We start from the raw sequence: 22082 nt of genomic DNA, 5'->3' as shown, positions 1-22082 counted from the left end.
TCCTCAGAAATATCCCATCGAGGGGTAATAGCCCATTTCATTTTGATTCCAACGGACCTTGTGAGTGCATTTTCACCCGTGGCGCTCGGCTGAAAATAGAAAAAGAACAGACTGTTGACAGTAACCAATGTCACATAATCTTCCCCCTGAAGGACAAGCATCAAAGATCAATGTATTTTCCTAAATGCTATTCATATATCCATTTCTGTCGAGCGCCCAGGGACATTGAATATCTGAGTTTGAATCCAATATTGTGTGAATAGATTGTATGGCAGAGAGAGAGAGAGAGGCCAATATAGTCACATGGGAGGCTGACGTGATAGAGCGCAGTGTCAAATAAGGTAGATGAAAGTGAAGAAATCAACTGAATGAAACAGTGCTGAATGTGATGTTCTATGTGCAGAATGGCGACAACGTTTTCCTTTTTGTTTTCTCGTAGTCTATTTCCAAGGATATTTTCGAGGCTCGGATCCGTGCCCCATAATGCAAAGTAAAAAGGGAGGCCGGCCCTGGCATAGCAGATCAGCCTGATCAACACAGGCTGCACAAACATCAAGGACGTGTTTTGACAGGGAGGGAAAAAAGCAAACCACAAAGTACTAATTCAATATGATTGTGAGTGATAATTACATCTAATTATAAAGTGTTCCTTGGCAAACACATTATCACCTCAAATCTTTCATAGACATCTTTTTAAAGCACATGCAAAAAACAAAACAAAAAAAAAACCCTGCCTCTTCTTGCACTTCATAATTGCTCAGCTCACAAGGGAAAACAAGGCTTTGTTTACTGTGCAGCAGGCCGCCAGATCAATTCCTCTCTCCCCTCTCTTTGGTAATTTGCTGAGCTGTGGATGTGTGTTTACAGTTGTGACTCGGCCAGCTCCAAAACTCTTTGGCCAGGAATAAAAGTGAGAGGCTGTGAGGTAGAAGGGGAAAGAGAGGAAGGGATCTTATTAAAAACCCAAGTCCAGATATGATCAGAGAAGAAATCGATGTTATTTAAAACGGGGGAAGGGCCAACAGAAATGCCTTCAAAGTGTCTGACGTTGGAATTATTGGCTGGTTTTAGGACGCCACAGATATCCTAGGTGACCTTGAGGGTCTTGATGCTAGAAGTCTTCTGCTACAGTCAGAGGGGTCGACAGATTCATAACTGGACTATGTTACAACACCACACATTTTCAGTTCTAATGGATTTAGATAAGCAGGGTTGTGTGGACAATTCTGACAATGTAATCTGGGTTGATTACTTGTCTGTGAAGAAAACAGTTTTCCAAAAAATTTGAAAGTAATGAGCTATTATTTTTAAGCCAGTCTCAATGAGAACATACCGTATTTCCCGGACTATAAATCACTGTTTTCTTACTGGTTTGGCTGGTCCTGCGACTTATATTCCAAGGCGACTGACTATAATGTAATTTTGTCGGACGAATACGCTGCATTTCAACTAAGGCCACTAGATGGCACTGTTTAATATTGTGACTCAACTGAAAATATTGTACCGCCCAAAGAAGTTGAACGAGACTAGAACAGACGGGATATTGAACTGTTTGCCGTAGTTCAAAAGAAAATGGCGATTGTTGTTAGTTTTTATGAGGCCTCTTTGTTACGGGTCTAGATAGATCGATGCCGTCGGCTATCCACTAGTTTACCTTAGATACACATGACCCGCGCTCAGGAACATGTTACGACACTTTGATTATACTTGGCTGCACTGAGCAACTCGTGTGTGTGTCATTCTTTATAAGATAGCCTACTGAAACATGGTGCCAGAAGTCGGAGAACTTATTTCTTATTTTACTAGCTCGCACGTTTAAGTTTGTAGGCCTGAGTAGGTCACATGTCGGAGGATTCCGATTCAGAGCAAAGTACTTCTGCTGAAGACGTTGTCACAGAGGAGCTAACGCTAGCATTACCGGCGCCGATAGCATCACATACAATGGCAGCTAACGTGAATATTCCACCACCGTCCCCGATGAGCTTCACAGGCGATTGGAGTGTCAATTGGGACATTTTTCGGGCCGAATATGAAGACTACGTCCTCATCACGGGCATACTTGGCAAGGACAAGAAAATACAAGCGGCTACTCTAAGGAGTGTGATGGGAAGTGAATGCAGGCATATTTACCGCCACAATCTGAACCTCTCAGAAGATGATCAAGGGGATCCTGACGCCATACTGAGAGAGTTGGGGGAATACTTCAAGCCAGCAAAAAACACAATATACGAGAGGTACATTTTCGGGAGTTGCAAGCAGGAGGAAGGAGAATCGTTTGATACCTTTGTGACGAGACTGAGAGAGAGGGCAGCAACCTGTGAGTATGGACAGTTGAAAGATGAAATAATCCGTGATAAGATAGTCCTGGGAGTTGCAAGCGAGGCCGTTAGGCGCAGGCTGTTGAGAGAAGGATTTGAACATGGTCACAGCTATTGACATGTGTCGCGCAGCAGAGCAAACTGACATCCGTATGAGAGCAATGGAGTTTGCAACAACACCGCAGCCGGAGGCAGTGCATGCCGTTGCTAGGCAACCCAGACAAAACCAATGGAAACAGAGCAATCCACCCAGAACTGCAGGAGATGCAGGCAATTGCAAATATTGTGGCAGCTCGCATTCAAGGGGCAGAGAGCATTGCCCGGCTTTCGGGAAACAATGTAGGTCATGTGGGACACTTAATCACTTTTCTAAAGTGTGCTTAAAGAGCAAAAAGGGGCATGCTGAGGGCAAGGTAAACTGTGTGGAAATCACAGAAGAACCCCCAGAGCATAGTAATGATGCAGATGATCTGTAAATGTTTGAGTCAATCGGCGCAGTGCACACCAAAGGAAAGAAGTGGTTTGTGACTCTAAAACTCCACGACAAGCCACAACAATGTCAGCTGGACTCTGGAGCCACCTGCAATGTAATGGGCTTTCAAGACAAGAAAAGGCTGGCCCCAAACACACCTCTCCGCCCGAGTGACACCAGACTGAAGCTGTATTCGGGGGAAACACTGAGCTCTATGGGCACCTTTGAGACTGACTGTACTGTGAGAGGCCAAACACACAAGCTCTCATTCGAAATAGTGAGGACCAGCCAACATCCTCTTCTGTCAGGCTCCACCTGTGAACGCTTAGGGCTCATGCATTTCACAATTCCAGAGGATGTGCTCAAAATGGAACACACACAACCAGGAGCCCTAACTAAAGAACAGCTTATCAACAGATACAGTGACGTGTTCAACTCCCCTGTGGAATCCGTGCCTGGGGAGGTCCATTTTGACCTTGATCCTAGTGTTGCTGCAGTACAGAGTGCCCCTCGCAATGTCCCAATCGCAATGAAAGCAGCAGTCAAAGCCCAGCTGGACAAGTACGAGGCTGACGGCCACCTTGCGCCTGTCACAGATCCTACAGATTGGATCAGCAACATGGTGATTTTTAAAAAACTGGAGAAGCTGAGAATATGCATTGACCCTAAACCATTGAACAAAGCCCTAAAGCGCTCTCACTACATCATGCCTACCTTGGAGGACATTTTGTATAAATTGCCCAAGGCCAGAGTCTTCACGTTAGTGGACGCTCGGGATGCATTCCTGCAATGCAAACTGGACTATGAGAGTAGCCTCATGACCACGTTCTGGACCCCCTGGGAGAGGAAGCGGTGGCTCAAGTTACCATTTGGAGTATCGGTGGCGCCCGAGGTATATCAGCGCAAGCAGCACGAGCTCCTCGCCGGTCTGAAGGGCGTTGAGCCCATTGCAGACGATATCCTGGTCGTCGGCTGCGGGGACACAGACAAGGAGGCTGGGGACGACCACGACATCAAGCTTGCAGCGTTGATGGAGCGCTGCCGCGAGGTCAAGCTTCGCCTCGGCCTGAAGAAGTTGCAGTTCAAGGTGGCTGAGGTGCAGTTTCATGGCCACATTCTCTCATCTGCTGGACTGAAGCCCGATCCAGAGAAGGTGAGAGCCATTATTGACATGCCGAACCCAACAGATGCCAAGGGCGTGCAGCGTCTCATTGGCTTCACTAACTATTTAGCCAAGTTCATGCCTCATCTATCTACTGTCTGCGAGCCGTTACGACGCCTGTTGGACAAGGACACACCCTGGCACTGGCTGCCTAAGCACGAGGCGGCGGTTCATGAGCTTAAGGCGCTGGCGACAGCCATGCCCGTCCTGCGCTACTATGATGTAACTAAGCCAATCGCAATCCAGAGCGACGCCAGCCAGAGCGGTCTCGGATGTTGTCTCATGCAGGAAGGTCAGCCCATCGCATTTGCCTCGAGGGCTCTTACCCCCACCGAAAAAAACTATGCACAAATTGAGAAGGAGTGTCTCAGTATCGTCTTCGCCTGCCAGAGGTTTCACCATTACCTATATGGCCGCGACCCAATCACAGCAGAGACGGACCATAAGCCTCTGATCTCTATTTTCAGCAAGCCACTTCTCAATGCGCCCAAGAGACTCCAGAGCATGCTCATGACTCTGCAGAACTACGACCTGAGGGTAATCTACAAACCAGGCCCAGAGATGTTCATAAGCGACACGCTCAGCAGAGCTATGGCTGGATGCTCCGGCAGAGGGACTGCATATCAGCGACACGCTATCTGCTCTCTGCAACAAGAGCAGGAAGACATACAGCACGTGAACCAGGCAGAGTACCTGAATGTGACTAACCAGCGGCTGGAACAGATCAGACGACACACCGACAGAGATGAATGCTTACAGGCACTGAAGAACACTGTTCTCGTGGGCTGGCCAGATGTAAAGGAGGAAGCGCCCCTCATCGCTAGGGAGTACTGGCCCTTCAGGGATGAAATCAGTGTGCAGAACGGAGTTCTGTTCCGGGGGCAAAAAGTCATCATCCCAAAGTCACTCCGCCCAGAAATGTTGACGCGCATACATTCAAGTCACATAGGGGGTGATGCATGCTACCGACACGCTCAAGAGACATTGTACTGGCCCAATATGCAGTCAGAGATAAAGGACTTTGTAAGCAGCTGCTCGACCTGCAATGTGTACGCCCACAATCAGCAAAAGGAGACCATGCTCTCTCACGAAATACCAACCAGGCCATGGCAGGTCTTGAGCATGGACCTATTCAGCTTCAGACAGAAAGACTATCTCCTAATAGTCGACCACTATTCCGATTTTTGGGAGATTGAGCTTCTACCCGACATGTCTGCAGAGACAGTCATCAAGCGATGTAAGGCACAGTTCGCCTGACATGGTCAGCCAGAGAAGGTTATTACGGACAACGGCCCTCAGTTCACAGCTCAGTTCACACGGTTCGCTTCTGAGTGGGAATTTGAGCACGTGACTTCCTCTCCCAGACACCCGAAAGCGAATGGCAAGGCCGAGTCGGCCGTGAAGATTGTAAAAAATCTTCTGTGTATGATGGTGAAGACCCCTGGAAAGCCGTGCTTCACTGGAGGAATACACCTACGGAAAACATGGGCAGCAGCCCAGCACAACGCCTCATGTCCCGCCGGTTGAAGACGTCCATCCCGGCGGCAAGCAAGCTCCTGGAACCAGCTGTTGTCGTGGGCGTCACTGAAAAGCTGCGCCACAGGAAGCAACTCGCCAAATCCTTCTATGACAGATCTGCCCGTGAATTGCCGGTACTTGAAATTGGGGAAGTCGTACGGATGAAGCCCCTGACAGGTGATAACACTGGCCGCTGGAGAGTCGGAACTTGTCTCCGCAGGGTTGCGACGAGGTCTTATCTTGTGGACATTGATGGCTCCCTGTACCGTCGTAACAGGATCGATCTCAGAGTGGCTGAGCCAGCTGCACGAGCCGCGCACGATCCTGTTGAACCCGCTGCGGCACACACACCGGACGGGGATCCAGCTACAGAAACTGTCATTGAGACCCCTCAGGCTGTGTTCGAGCCGAGCCCCATCAGGTCCATGCCCAAGGCGCCATCTACTCCTGTTGGCGCTCCGCGTTCGGATGGACACACTTACACAAGGGTTGGACGGCTGTCTAAACCTCCACTGAAACTCACTATGTAATCTGAATAATGTTGATGGTTGCTATGTGGGAGAGAGGGGGAAAAGAGGAGAAATGTTATCATACGCTACTGTGGTTATTACACTGGTATGGGATATGAAGAGATTTACTGCTGTTGCACTGTTATTGTTTGTTCGTATATGAAAGTAATTTTATTTTGCACTAACTTCATGTGTATGTGTTATTACTTGGAAAAGGAGGATGTTACGGGTCTAGATAGATCGATGCCATCGGCTATCCACTAGTTTACCTTAGATACACATGACCCGCGCTCAGGAACATGTTACGACACTTTGATTATACTTGGCTGCACTGAGCAACTCGTGTGTGTGTCATTCTTTATAAGATAGCCTACTGAAACACTCTTGTGGACTTGTGAAACGTCACCAGCCGCAGCCCTAGTACTGTTCCAATTCAAAGTCCGCATCTAGCCAAGTTCAGACCAAATAGCCGAAAGTGTTCTTGCTCCCCTCGTTTTACCGAGGATGCTGTAAGGTAGACCCTATGCATTGGGAGATGACTTGTGTGGACGTGGGACAGCTTATTATCCCAGAATGCATTTCACACCAACCAGGGGCAATGGCAGAGGGGAGTAAGACTCAACTCTTAAATTGTAATTTAAAAAAAGAAGTAGTTATTGTGTCACGGAATACATTTTTAAGATTTTTTTTAGGCGAGAATTTATTTGTTTAAACTTCAAATCTGCGGTCGATTTATCAAGATAGAGCCAACATGAAAATTTGCTCCTACGTTTTCAGAGATGCGAGGTCCTGCTAGCGGGACAGCCAGCGTGCTATCAAGATGACCGGGCGGTCAGGGCTCATGGTACCCCACCTAGAACAGCCTTATCTCGGCAAGTCCTTTTGAAATTTGCCGCTGGCTCTGACGTCTCTGTAGTGGGTAAACATGAGATATAATTCGTTTTGAGTATATCTAAACAGGCACTCTTTGGTCTCAGAGTCTAAATCTATTATTTGTTCCCGGGCAAATTGGTTTGGCTGAGGGCAAAGTTAAGGTTCATAACTTTATATTTTTATTTAACTAGAGCGCTGCCTTTGTACTTTGGCCGAATTGTTTGCTTGTCTTTATTTCATATTGTACAAACTTGTTATACTTTTTTTTATAATGGCCATTATTGTGCATTAAAACTAACATTTAAACAATATTTTAATCAGCTGAGGAAACCCAGGCCCCCATTGACTGGCGGGCGGCCAACGAGAGCCTTTCCACCGGCAGGCGAAATTCGTCTAAAACTGGATGGGAGTGAGTATTGATTCTGAGTGCTTGTATCATTGCCTGCTGTATTTCTGGGGAAGGGTTGGAGCCAGATTAGAGCAGCCACGCCATGAGCAGATATCTGTCTCTGGTCAAGAAACTTGTAAATAAATTCTAAATAAATATGGTCAGTTTGACATTCAACCCAGGCAATTAATTCTTGAATTGAATTATTTACAGCCATGCAGTTAAATTTAAATTAGCCAGAACAAGAAAGACTGCAACAAACGAACATATACAACATATACACACATGTATCTAGCGCTTATGTAAAAAAAATAAATCCATATCTAAAAATACTGTCAAACTTCTAGTGAACATGACTACATCTGGGGAGGTTTACCTGTTCATGCAGACATGCAGGCAGTTCTTCAGGAGTAGAAAACTTTGCTTCCTCACAGCAAGAAGGTCCTGGGTTTGAACCCCAGGCCGTCCCAGGTCCTTTCTGTGTGGAGTTTGCATGTTCTCCCCGTGTCTGCGTGGGTTTCCTCTGGGTGCTCCGGTTTCCTCCCACCATCAAAAAGACATGCATGTTAGGGTTAATACTCCTGTCTGTGCCCCTGAGCAAGGCAATGGAAAGAAGAACTGGAGTTGGTCCGTGGGCACTGCAGCTGCCCACTGCTCCTATACAATAGGATGGGTTAAATGTTGAGACAAATTTCATTGTAACTGTACAATGACAAAATAAAGTGGCTTTCTTAAAAAATATTGTCTGATATGAGTTGTTGAAGTCTACAAGACTTAAATTTCCCTCTAACATCTGACCTGTTTGGTCAGGTGCTTATGCTTGAGAAGGTTTCTGTTTCTTTCTCTGCTCGATTTTTCTCAGGTTCTGAATCCAAAAGTGACTGTAGCCTACATGATTACTGTATCATAGACATGAAATGTCCTATTAGTGTTGAAGTCTGCCCTGGTTAATGACTTCTGATGTAGATCAGGTACAGGTATTCCTTGCATTAATGTATAGTTATGTTTGTGCACCTAACTGTACAAGACTGAGTATTCAAAGGTTCATCTGGATATGTTTATTGACAGATACGTTTCATCACTCAACTAAGTGACCTCTTCAGTCTAAACTGACTGCAGGTATCCCCACCCCTTAGAAACAATACAGTACAACACAGTTGCATAATGACCGAAACCAATAACCCGTTTCATATGCAAATATGGGTGTGACCATTAACTAGAGTTTCAATGGTCATGTGTACTATTACAGAGGATTTGGGAATATTTGCAATCACAGCATTGTAAGATGGCGACAGATGTACTCTTAGCACTACCCCCCCCCCCCCGGTTCAGAATTGTACACATGGCCATTGAAACTGTAGTTAATGGTCACACCCATATTTGCACATGAAACCGGTCATTGGTTTCAGTCGTTATGCAACTGTCTTGTTTATGGGGATACATGCAGTCAGTTTAGACTGAAGCTGTCACTTAGTTGAGTGATGAAACGTATCTGACAATAAACGTTGCATCCAGATGAACTGATTCAACCATCTTTGATTTTCCTACCTGGATTATTGAGCATGCATCAAGACAAGACTGAGTATTAACTAGAGGTCTGCAAGCCGGGGCCCTTTTTTTCCCCATAGAGCGGGCTCAAGTTGGACTCAGGCTCATTTAACTCCCCATATACGCTGCGTAGGGCACACATAGGCCGCTGTATGACATATTGTTATATTGATTATATTATAAATATTATACATACACATCTACATGTGCATTACACATGACAGTTGACCATGCTGTGTGTGTGTGTGTGTGTGTGTGTGTGTGTGTGTGTGTGTGTGTGTGTGTGTGTGTGTGTTTGCGTGCATCAGAGAGAGCTTAAAGTGATATTGGTGTCAGTCTCGGGCTGAAAAATTGCAGACGTTATTGGGCTGGGGCCGGGCTCAGGCTGGAGTTTTTGGCCCGTGCAAGCCTTGAATTATCAACCTCTTGATGTTTTGAGTACCAAGAAGACAAATGGCAGGTATGTATGCTGAGTTTGTGTTACTCTTACTAATGTGATCTCATGTTTGTTTTTATGTTGCACTTTAAAACCAGTTGCCCTTCAGGGACAAATAAAGTTGAACTTGAACTTGTAGGCTAATCCATTTCAACATGAATAAATTATCGAAAGTATCAAACCTCCCCTGTACTTGACAGTTTATTAGGCAGGCCTAGATAAAGCTAATGTAGTCTAATACAACAGCCCTGTACTAAATGTTAACCCCAGCAAGGTGATTATGTTAAGTTTTTTTAAGTAATCTGTTTTTGAGAGGTATTTGTCCGTCCCATTTATATGAATGAGGACAGAGTAGGCTAAATATTAGAAACAGCTCTCAGTATAACCCAGTACAGCTCAACGGCTCCACAAATTACAGCTGACACAAAAAGAAATCAATATATCTCTAAAACGTTAAATAAAGACTTTATACAATAGTAAACGGCATTAGTTTTTTTATCTAGGTGTACCAAATAAACTGTAAAGTCTACATATAAATGGGTAAATAGGTTAACAAAAAAGTGTAATGATTAGACAAACATACAAAGCTAGAGAGACATGCTAATACGGCTCGTCTCTCCATCCTCCACCACATCCTTGCTCTTCTTTGACAAATTCTGCTGTTGGCAGCCTCCTCTTGAGCGCCGCCGGATCTACCATATGGGCAATCTGGGCACATGCCCAGGGGCCCCTGAGCGCAAAAGGGAAAAAAATGATGTACATTTTTTTAATGCCAGCCTCCACAGAAATATGACACACAGCTTGACCCATTCTCTTGACCTTGACAACCATCCTATCAGAATGAAAAGTTGTTTTCAAGAAAATTAAGTCTCATGACTGATAGTTTTATTGGTTGGGCAAATGGTGACTGGTGAGCACGTAGCAATGGCACTGTATAGATTGGCTAATGGTCAAGGTGGGTGGGCATAGAGAGCAGGTGGATTACATTGCACAGATTCAAGATCAGTTTTACTTAAGCCAAGTCAATGTTAAAAACAGTGGAATTGTTACCTGACCCACTATCAGTTAGGTTGTATCAGTGAGAAGTGTGTGGGAAAAATTGCCAAGCAGTGAATAAAATGGACGGCGCTAGCCAAAAGCCCGGCGGGCCTGCCAAAAGAAAGAAAGGAAAGGAGAAGGAAGTGAAAGAAGTGGCCCCAATTAAAAAAATGCCCCACTAATTAGTAGCTTTTTCAAAAAAGCTAAATAAAGTGAAGAAGAACATTCCGGCGGAGGATACCGAGCTAGCTAGTAGTAACAATAGCCTGGAAGCGGTTTCAGCGATGCATAGCTGGATTTTGAGGGCTTGATCACAGAGTTTGCAAAGAAAGAAAAACTTGTAAAGGTAAGAACCATTTGATTATGCTGTCTGTGCGTGGAGCAGTATGATCTGTCATGTTTGTGTGTTGCCGTATAATTTGTGGATTAGTTTATTTGATATGCTGTTTGCATAACGAACTGCATCATTATGGTGCGATGCTGCTATATTGTACCAGTCAGTTTGTTAAGTTTATTATATGTTGGTTTTTGCAGTTCTGTGTGAAGTTGCCTAGCTCACTTAGTGAGCCTTATTTTGAAACTTGCGTTCAGTTGTGCTGTGTGATTACGTTGGGATGGCATTGTTGCAAGCCTTGTCAGTCACATTATTATGTATCAGTAATAAGTGGTGTGCTGTCTGCTTGGGTGGTTTTCAGTGAACACAAATATTGACAATAGTCGAGTCATACACTGCCTTGGGATGATTTAATCAATTGTTTCATTGTCTTGTGATTTGTGAGGGAAATGGCAGTACTTGGTCTACTGAACTGTATAGGCCTTCCTTAACAAATATCACATTTTCTCATGTTCTATTTTTAACTTCAGAATAAAATAAAAACAATGACATAACAGGCCGTTATTGGTTTTCTGATTCTGGATTTTGAATCGGATATGAAATGATCGAATGATACACGGGTAATACCTGCTCAGCTGGACTGGTGTGGTTATGGTCCGGTGGATTTGACAGGCCAGCTTGACTGGAAGCTCAAAATAACTTAAGGTGGGGCTTACTGGCTGTGGTGGGTGGTGTGGGGTGGGCGTTGGGTGTGTGGAAGGCGGGGGGCTATGAGCTTCAGTGCCCAGGGGCCCCTGGGGGTACTAATCCAGCCTTGCTCTCCAGCTTCTTTATAGAGCGTACCGACGGCAACGGCAACCAGTGTCTGATCCCATTTGTCTTATTTTCTAATGTCTGGTGTCTAATTTTGTTTCTCATTCATTCATTCACCAACGTCCACAACAAAAACCTTCCACTGCCTTTTTCCCACCACAGATCTTGGAACACTCAAAATTATACATATTAATGTTTTTAAAATGAAAACGAAAAGAGGCAGCGTTGTGTTTTATATCATATTAAATATTCGTTGCAGTGAAGATAACCAAAGTAGACACATATTGGCAAGGAGATGAGATGGTGATGTCATCAAGTACACTGCTGATCCAATTGCAGAATAACTGTACTGCATCCTTGCATCCTCGGAAGTCTGTTCTCCCCAAGTCAAACTCACCAAGTATGAACTACTAAGGACGCAAGCCCGAAGTTGGCGTACTTGGTATTGAGGAAGGCCTACGGGACCAAAAGCACGTCAGTGGGGCCGTAAATGTTCGTACTACTCCACTGCTCGTTTGGTCGTTACTGCAAAACCTCACTTCAGTGAGTCCAGCGACTTAAAAAAAGAGAAGCTGCGACTTGCTAAAAGTTGGTTTATACAGAGAAGTTAGCCTGCTACAACGGTCACAGTTCTGTTTTTTGCAATGGCAGTGGTTCAAATGGCCGCCATGGCTTTGACCATCCTGCTATGTTGAGTTGAATTGGAATGTCCATTCAATTTCTATGGCACCACCATATAAATGTGACTTATATATCGAAGCATTGTGTGTGTGTGTGTGTGTGTTTCCTGTGGCACGATGGCGCAGTGGTTAGCGTGGTCACCTCAGCAAGAAGGTCCTGGGTTCGAGTCCCAGGGTAGTCCAACCTTGGGGGTAGTCCTGGGTCATTCTCTGTGTGGAGTTTGCATGTTCTCCCCGTGTCTGCATGGGTTTCCTCCGGGTTTCCTCCCACAGTCCAAAGACATGTAGGTCAGGCGACTCGGTCATACTAAATTGTCCCTAGGTATGAGTGAGTGAATGTGTGTGTGTGTGTGTGTGTGGGCCCTGTGATGGCCTGGCAGCCTGTCTCCCCGCCTGCTGCCCAATGACTTCTGGGATAGGCTTCAGCATCCCCACGACCCTGAGAGCAGGATAAGCGGTTTGGATAATGGATGGATAGACGTTTTTTCCTCACAACGCGTTTTTTGCTGAGTGAAACTTATATATTCTGGTGCAACTTGTAGTCCGGGAAATACAGTATTCCTGTATTCCTTTACATGTATGGTGAACTTTTATAATTGTGGAAATTCAGTTTGGTCCCATCAGTTTGTCAAGCCATAGTTGAGTGGTCATTGAACAAAACCAGTTTATCTTGTATTCAGTATGTCATTACGTCCAAACAAATGTACATCTCTTTTTGTCAAAGATGTGCAGCTGGTTCCCAGAGACAAACCCTCACTGGGTAGCAAAGCACACAGCTTGCACAAAAGGCTCAATTTTGTTCAAGGTGACTATGAATAGCAAAAAAATGAAACAACAAAAAACAATAATAATACATGCTAGTGAGGTCAGGGAAGCCACACGTCATCAATTGGCTGTTTTTACAGTGAACTCGATGCTAAATAAGTTTTCATATCTATTTAAACACCCGAAAGGTCTTCCACCGAAGCCCAAGTTATTTTGTCCCGTTTCTCCTATGAAATGTTGTGGGTAGGCAGCCTTGCAGCTCTTTGGCAGCAAGTTGCATGAGGCTTTCAGTTGTTCTGCCCTTTCAAAATGAGTAGGATACTCTGGAGGATGGCCCGGTGTTTTCATATCCCTTCTTTTTTTCCATCATAATTTCCTCCCAATATTCATTCAATGACCTGAGCATCTGATACGATTGCAGCCCCTGAGAAAGTGACTCAGGGAATCAGATTGTCTCGAGTCGGTATTTTTTTTTGTTGATCTGACATATAATCCAAAGGTTGCACTCAGTTACCATCCAATGAATTTGATTTGAAAAAATTTTTTTTTTGACCCTGTGTGTTTTTTAATTCTAATTTTGGCTGTACAGACCATAGAAAAGCAGTCAGATTCAAATAAAATATGCAACAAAAAAACCCAAATGATATTTGTTGTTTTGTATGGCAACATAGCAAAATAGTCGGCGATGAACTGATAATTTTCTTGGTAGAGTAGATGTTTTCAAACAAGACTAGGTTAAGACCCAGTATATGGCTGGACCGCGACTACTCTTTATCAAATGGCTGTTTGTGCATGACTACTTTTAAAAAGCGTCTGTTTTGACATTGGTTGGTGATGTAACAGAAAACTGTTGGCGCCCATTCATTTTGAAAGAACAACGGCCAATGGGGAAACTCCAACTCGGTCGCCTGACCAATGGGGAAACTCCATCACTCACTCACTCTTTCCTCACCCCGCTGTGGTGGTCCAACCAAAAAGGGGGGCCAATGGGAGACGGTAGGCACTCATCACTTGTATCACCAATAAAAGTAAAAAAAGAGCCTTGAGAGGATGGGGAAAAAAACAGGCCTTGGTAATGAAAATATGACCATCTTTTATATCTCTGGAGGCGGCAAACATCAAAACCTAGCATCCCTCGAGGTATCATGGAGGGTGGTTGTTTATAGGGCCTCCCAAGTGTCACCGCGAGCTGGGACCTGCGAGCGTGGCAATGAACTGTGTGCTTCTCCGGAGAGGGGTAAAGAGAAGCAATTTCTGGAATGATGGGTGCTGGAGATGATGCCCAATATGCTTCAACTCTTCACAATTTATGGCCTCTGCAGCACCATGTAAACAGCTGGGGAGCAAAACACGGTGCTCGGCAATTTCCTCCCCCACCTTTCCATTCCCCCCCCCCCCCTAATTTTTTTTATGCTCCGTAGGCAATGTCCTTGAGAGAACATAATTTTATATTTCTCTGGAGAAATACTTAACTTTAGTGCCTCTCCTATTGTTTGGACGCCAATATTGTGTTTTTTTATTTATTTATTTAGGTAACCTGTGCATCTATCACAGGTGACAGAAGAGAATAGTTAGAGAGTTTACAGGAAGGCATTTCCCCCTATATAACCATTCAGGGGTTAAGAAAGCTGTTATTGGGGGTGCTTAATGCGTAGCTGTACTGGGAATGACGGCAGGAACTCGCTGCATATGGATGGCGTGCCATTAGTGTGAATCTCTTTTACAATGCCTGCCAGTTCTGTGAGATCTCTACATGATTCCAGTATTACCTCTCCCGAGTGTTCGGCGTGTACAGCCAGCGGACAAAACACACACATTTCCACAGTCTATAGTGTATATCTCTTGTCTGAAAAGGTCTAAACACTTCTTTTTAATCTGCTGCCTCCTCTTGGCCTACATTAGTGACCTGTGTGGATTTAATAGGGGGTCATTTATCTTATCTGACTATACCCGGCCAATCTATTTCATGGAAAAACAGGTGTTTTTTTCCCCCTATTCGATGTATAAGAATTAAAAGATGCAATCCTGGTGGCATAGTGGCACAGTGGTTAGCGCGGTCACTTCACAGGAAGAAGGTCCTGGGTTAGAACCTCGGGGTTGTCCAACCTTGAGGGTCATCCCAGGTCATCCTCTGTGTGGAGTGTGCATGTTCTCCCCGTGTCTGCGTGGGTTTCCTCTGGATGCTCCAGTTTCCTCCCACAGTCCAAAGACATGTAGGTCAGGTGAACCGGCTGTACCAAATTGTCCCTAAGTGTGAATGTGTCGGCCCTGAGATGGACTGGCAACCTGTCCAGGGTGTCTCCCCGCCTGCCCCCCAATGACTGCTGGGATAGGCTCCGGCGGCCCGCGACCCTGATTAGGATAAGCAGCTTAGAAAATGGATGGATGGATGGAAGATGCAATCTTAAGAGACTGAGCCTGAAGTTAGTAAATGAAATCTCACAGTGATGAAGACTATGCATGGTTTGACGCTTACCAGCAACTGTCACTAAGACTTATTCAGAGTGGTATTTCTCTAAAATTAGACAGCCTGAAACAAAATAACAATCTCGTGTTTTGACATCTTTCTAAGATGTCCGTATCGTGAATTTAATGATATGGAAAAAAGATTGTTATTTATAAGGTGCTCATCTTCTCTGCAGAAGGTGGGCATGCTGATTTTAAGTCTCATACATGAGAGGTAAAAGGTGCTAAAAAGATTTGATGCGAAGTTGTCTTAAGTTCAACAAGGAGTGTTTAACTGCTAAAGTTATGCTGGTTATATAACGTTACACTGGTAGTTATTACGACATTATATGATGTGACTGATATTTGAATTGTGGTGATTGAAGCAAGAATTTTGTTGGCTGCATAGTAATGCAATGCAATGTCATCACTTTTTTAACTGTATGACTTGTCTAAAACTACGTCTGGAGGGCAGTGTTTTGTGAAAATTTGATTTTTACGAATTGCAATACTCGGCAAGTCTCTAAAATTCATTTCCTATATGTGAGCGCTGCTTGCCTGTTGCCTCTGAGATTTGTGTGCATGCCTAAGGCCAGACAGGGTCACACTGTCTCAAGCACTGTGGGTCAAATCCCTTTTGGCAATGGCAGCAGAGCTTGAGCCAAATGTCTTGAACTCTGACCCCGAGAGGAGTGTATTGCTCACTTTGGCTCGCTTCTCTGACTGCAAACCTTTTCAGACCTCAGTGCAAATCTGTGGATGTAGCTGTGGGGTCTGAGTCTGTGGCCGGTTTTGAGTCCTAGGGTGAAACAAGTCAACAAATGTCCTGTAACCAGGGTCTGACAACAGGGATGATGTGCCATGGGCTTGCTCTTTGTGCCCTGTTGTTGTGAGTTTATGTCTTCCAGTGCGCCGCCTGTACCTCACGTAGTGCAGACAGACATTATGCAAGGCACTGTGGCTAAGAAGCTGGTTCTGTCCACCCACAGGGAACTGTACTGAAGGGTGTGTGTGTGTGTGTGGGGAGAAGGAAAGCGAAAGAGAAACAGTTTGTATGTGGTGTGTCTTAGTGCTTTTGTTTGCTGTTGTGCGAGCTCTTGGCAAGGTATATTTCAGTCCAGTGCACAGCAAGTGCTCACTGAATGATACCGACCTCTCATGAAATGCATTGTAAATCTTTAAATGGCATACCAGGGCCACTGAACTCAGAATAAATGGTCTGGAACGACATTATCTGCAGAGCTTCATGAGGTTCAAGTTCATGCATGGTTCAAAATTATACAAGGCTATAGTGGTTAAGGAAAGGTGTTGCCCAACCAGGTTACAGAATGTATCGTCACTGTCTTCATTTCTAAAATTCAAAAATGCCATCAAGTCAAATCAAGTTTATTTGTGTAGCCCTAAATCACAGTTACAGTCTAAGGGGGCTTAACATTAACACAGCAAAAAGCAGGTGGATGACAGTGGACAATTCCACCCATCTTTTTTCCTAATTTTTCCCCTCCTTCCTCTCCCCAACTGAATTTGGCCAATTACCCCTCTTTCCTCTTTCCGGGGAGGGCTGCAGACTACCACAAGCCTCCTCTTAAACATGCGGAGTCGCCAGCCACTTCTTTTCACCTGACAGTGAGGAGTTTCACCAGGGGGACGTAGTGCGTGGGAAGATCATGCTAGCCCCCCCCCCCCAAACAGGCACCCTGACCAACCAGAGGAGGCGCTAGTGCAGTGACCAGGACACATACCGACATCTGGCTTCCCATCTGCAGACACGGCCAATTGTGTCTGTAGGGATGCCCAACCAAGCCGGAGGTAACGCGGGGATTTGAACTGGTGATCCCCATATTGGTAGGCAAGAGAATAGACCACCACGCCACTCAGACACCCAACTCCATCTATCTTTAGACCCTCGATTCAGATGAGAAAAAGGTCATCCATCCATTATCTGAACCGCTTATCCTGCTCTCAGGGTTGCGGGGATGCTGGAGCCTATTCCAGCAGTCATTGGGTGGTAGGCAGGGAGACACCCTGGACAGGCTGCCAGGCCATCACAGCCCCCCCCCCCCCCCCACACACACACACACACGCACACATACCTAGGGACAATTTTAGTGTGGCTGATTCCCCTGACCTACATGTCTTTGGACTGTGGGAGGAAACCGGAGCCCCCGGAGGAAACCCACACAGACACGGGGAGAACATGCAAACTCCACATAGAGGACGACCTGGGATGACCCCACCAAGGTTCGACTACCCCGAGGTTCAAACCCAGGACCTTCTTGCTGTGAGGTGACTGTGCTAACCACTGTGCCACCGTGCCGCATGAGGAAAAAGCTCAGCGGAAAATTTTTTTTTTGAGGAAACAAATGTGAGAAACCTCAGGAAGAGCAACAGAGGAGGGATCCTCTTTCAGGATGAATAGGTGTCAAGTGTGCAAGGCCAACAGTGCAATAACAGATTTTGAAAGAAAACACTTAATGAAAGCACCTAATGTCTACACCTAGTGATAACAACACAATGCAAAATAGAAAAGGGGGCGCTGGGATAGCACTGCATGCAGAAGCATGTAAAGCATCTTCCCCAAATGTTCCCACACAGCATCATCATCAATGTTACGGAGCCCCGCAGAAAAATAATAGAGCTCTCATAAGTTATATTTCCATCAATGTGGGTTATTGTTGATGCAAATCCTTAAAGTTTTGAATAAAACCTAAATGGAAATGGCAAATCTCGATGAAAAGTCATAAATGTTGGGCGTCCAGGTGGCACAGCGGTCTATTCCATTGCCTACCAACACAGGAATCGGCAGGTAAATCCCTGTGTTACCTCCGGCTCGGTTGGGCATCCTTACAGACACAAATGGCCACGTATGCAGGTGGGAAGCTGGATGTGGGTATGTGTCCTGATTGCTGCACTAGCGCCTCCTTCGGTCGGTCAGGGCACCTGTTCAGGGGGGAGGGAGAACTGGGTCCTCCCACATGCTATGTCCCCCTAGCAAAACTCCTCACTGTCAGGTGAAAAGAAATGGCTGGTGACTACCACATGTATCGTAGGAGGCATGTGGTAGTCTGCAGCCCTCCCCGGATCGGCAGAGGGGTGGAGCAGTGACTAGGACAGCTCAGAAGAGTTGGGTAATTGGCCAAGTACAATTGGGGAGAAAAAAAAAGAAGAAGTCATAAATGTCACAAAAACTTTTTTATGCTGTCTTGAGGCGGGAAATCTAGTGTACTGATAAAGAGAAGACACAATGAAGAGTAATGAATACAGAATTCAAAAAATGACGAATTGTGTAAAATCGATCGCCAGTGCTTCAGCCGGTTTCATTCTTCCCATTGCATTTTTTTGTTTGGCTTTGTCTTTAAACAGCGTTTAATACAACCTGACATATTTGACATGTGTTTACATTGATAATGCCTGCATTTGCATGTAAAAAAGTCCAGAAAAGAGCAATCGCTGTGCGCAGGCGGGCTGTTTATTCACACCACTGGTTGATAGAACACACGCTGATTCATATTTTGCTTTGGCAACTTTTCAAAAATTTATTTGAAATTTGCCAAACATTTGGATGGAAACACACAGCAAAGCAGGCCCAGGGACTTTACTCAAGCTACATTCACACATGAACAGGATATACCCTTCCACTCCGCTTGCAAGAGCACAGAGTACAGAATAGCATTCATCCTTTTAAAATGTGGTGCATCAGCAAGCGCAAGGTTAGGTTTTTTGGTAATAGCATTTTAACCTTGACTGTTTTATAGACAGTAGGGAGTGTAACAAAGGCAAGTGATAACTTCGTAATATCCAGGATTGGGACTTCCAAAATCCCAGACTCTTGAATCCTAAATTTTGACACAAGTCAAGAACGAGGTGGGTTTAACAGACATCACCAACAGGCAATATTTCAGGTGCCTTCAGCTGTGAGAGTCTAGATTTGGTCTGGGGTGCACTGGATGACCTCCCTGCCACAGGATCTGTAATTTTTTTGGAGAGAATAATACTCTTACATGCATTCTATTTCTCATGCAGTTCAGTTTATAAAGTGAATATACTCAGCTTTGGGATTTCCCTGTTTCATCTATTGGTAGCTCTAAAGTTCTGCCTACTACCAATCACTTCAACAAGATGCTTAAATTTGGTTTCATAAATATCAGATCATTTTCTACCAAAGTCTTACAAATAAATGATCTGATTCTTGAACATAGTTTCTATATGATTGGGTTATGTGAAACATGGCTGAAACCAAATGTTTTCCTTCCCTTAAATTAAGCTTCTCCACCTAACTATATGTATGCCCATGTAGCTCGGGCAAATAAACAAGGTGGGGGTGTTGCCTTAATATATGTCTATTTTTAATGTAACTTCTAAACTCGAATCTAAATTCCAATTTTTTGAGGCTCTTGTTTTAAAGCCATCTCTCTCAGCCACGAACAGACTGCTCAGTCCAGATCGTGATACTCTATCGACCTCCTGACTCTATTTCTTGAACAATTTGGAGAATTTGTCTCAAGTCTTGCTACTCATTCTGAAGATTCTAATCCTTGGTGATTTCAATATTAATCTGAATAACGCTGGTGATCCTCTAAGTAAAGCCTTTCTGGCGCTTGTTGATCCTTCTGGGTTTGCGCAGTTTGTTCAAGAGTCGACTCATTGCAGTGGCAACACCCTTGATTTGGTTTTATCTAAAGGCATAGCTGTTTCTGACCTGACTGTCTTGCCAACCACATCTGCTGTGTCAGATCATTTTCTCATTAAATTTGAAGCATTATTGGCCTGTCCTGTTAATGTCAGCACAGATGTAATTGCCACTCGCCACATTGCTCCATCCACTGTAGCTGCATTTGGCCAGCAGCTGCCTGAAGTCTTGGCTCCTTTCACTGTAGAGACAGACTCTGTTGAAAATCTCACTAGTGACTTAAATATGGCCCTCTCTAGTCTCCTGGATTCAGTTGCACCTCTCACTACCAGGCGACTAAAGAGGCCTACACCCTGGTTTAATGACAAAATACACACTCTTAAAGGGGCCTGCAGGAGACCGGAACATAAATGGCGAAAATCAAAATTGGAAGTTTTTTACCTAACTTGGCAAAAGTGTTTATTGAAATACAAGCGTGCTTTATCTGCTACAAAAGTAGCATATCTGTCTCGCTTAATCACTATTAATGAACATAATCCTAGATTTCTCTTTGACACTGTAGCTAAATTTACTAAAAAGCAGCCATCTATTAGCTGCTCACCATTCACAGCCCATAGGTTTCTAGACTCTTTCTGCAATAAGGTTGATGAGATCATAAACCAAATTAGTTCAACTCCAGCTACTCCTTCAGATGCTGCCTTACCAAATTCGTGTCTATGCAATGAGTCACTGATAGTCCCTGTTATTACAACCTTTGAGACTCTCTCTCTTGATACTTTGACTAAGTTCATGTCAGCTTCTAAACCAACTACTTGCCCTTTACCAGCAAAACCAATGCTAGACATTGTTAATATATCACTTGCTACTGGCACTGTTCCCAGCAGTTTGAAGACAGCTGTGGTCAAACCTCTACTTAAAAAAAAACCGCACCTCGATTTAGGGTCTCTTAATAACTATCAACCAGTCTCTAATCGTCCATTCTTTTCTGAAGTACTAGAGAGTTGTGCATCAACAACTTTCAACCCATATAGAAGAAAACTATCTACATGAACCTTTTCAATTGACTTTTGGGGCCTGTCACTCTACTGAAATTGCTCTGACCAGAGTGGTGAATGATCTTCTACTTGCTATGGACTCTGATTCCACCTCTGTGCTTCTATAACTGGACCTCAACGCAGCCTTTGACACCATTAATCACTGTAGACTATTAGACAGAATAAATTGCAATTTTGGTGTCTCTGGCTTAGATCTCTCTTGGCTTAAGTCCTACTTATCTGGACGAACCCATTTTGTCTGGTATAGTAATATCATATCAAAATTCTCTGATGTTAAATATGGTGTACCTCAGGGCTCGGTTCTTGGCCTACTACTTTTCTCTCTTTATATTTCACCTCTTGGCCAAATTATACGCAGTCATGGAATAAATTTCCATTGCTATATGGATGATACTCAGCTGTATGTGCCTATAAGGGCAGATGTCTTTATGCATGCTCAATAATCCAGGTAAAAAAAAAATCAAAGAATGTTGAATCAGTTCATCTGGACACGTTTATTGAGAGAAATTTTTCATCACTCATCTAAATTACCTTCTCAGTCTCAACTGACTGCAGGTATCCCCACCCTTATAAACAATACAGTTGCATGATGACTGAAATGATCAGTTTCATATGCAACGATCAGTTTCATATGCAAATAGACGTGACCATTAACTAGTTTCAATGGCCATGTATCCTATTCACAGAGGATTTGGGAATGTTTGCAATCACAGCATGGGAATATGGCAACAGATGTACATGTGTCTAAACGGGCTTGCCCTATCACACCCGTCTGATCTCCTTAAACCGTACATTCCATCTCAAGCTCTCCACTCTCAAAATACAGGGCCCCTATATTTTAACCCAAAGTTAAAAAGAAGTCAGCTGGTGGCAGGGCCTTTTCCTATTGGGCTCCATTATCATGCACATCCTTGATAAACGGGGAGAATGGGGAGTCAAATATGCCATTGATGTGAAGAGAGAATGACAGTCCCTGAACCGAAGGGGGAGGGGGAGTACTAAGAGTACATCTGTTGCCATCTTACAATGCAAACCTTTAGTCAAGAGGGGAAAAAAAGACAAATTGTCACCCAGCTTTCAACAACTCATGGTTACCGT

Source organism: Lampris incognitus, chromosome 3 (genome assembly GCF_029633865.1).
Source record: "Lampris incognitus isolate fLamInc1 chromosome 3, fLamInc1.hap2, whole genome shotgun sequence".
NCBI classification, from domain to species: domain Eukaryota; kingdom Metazoa; phylum Chordata; class Actinopteri; order Lampriformes; family Lampridae; genus Lampris; species Lampris incognitus.
The sequence above is the reverse complement of the archived record's forward strand: the minus strand, read 5'-3'. Positions refer to the sequence as shown.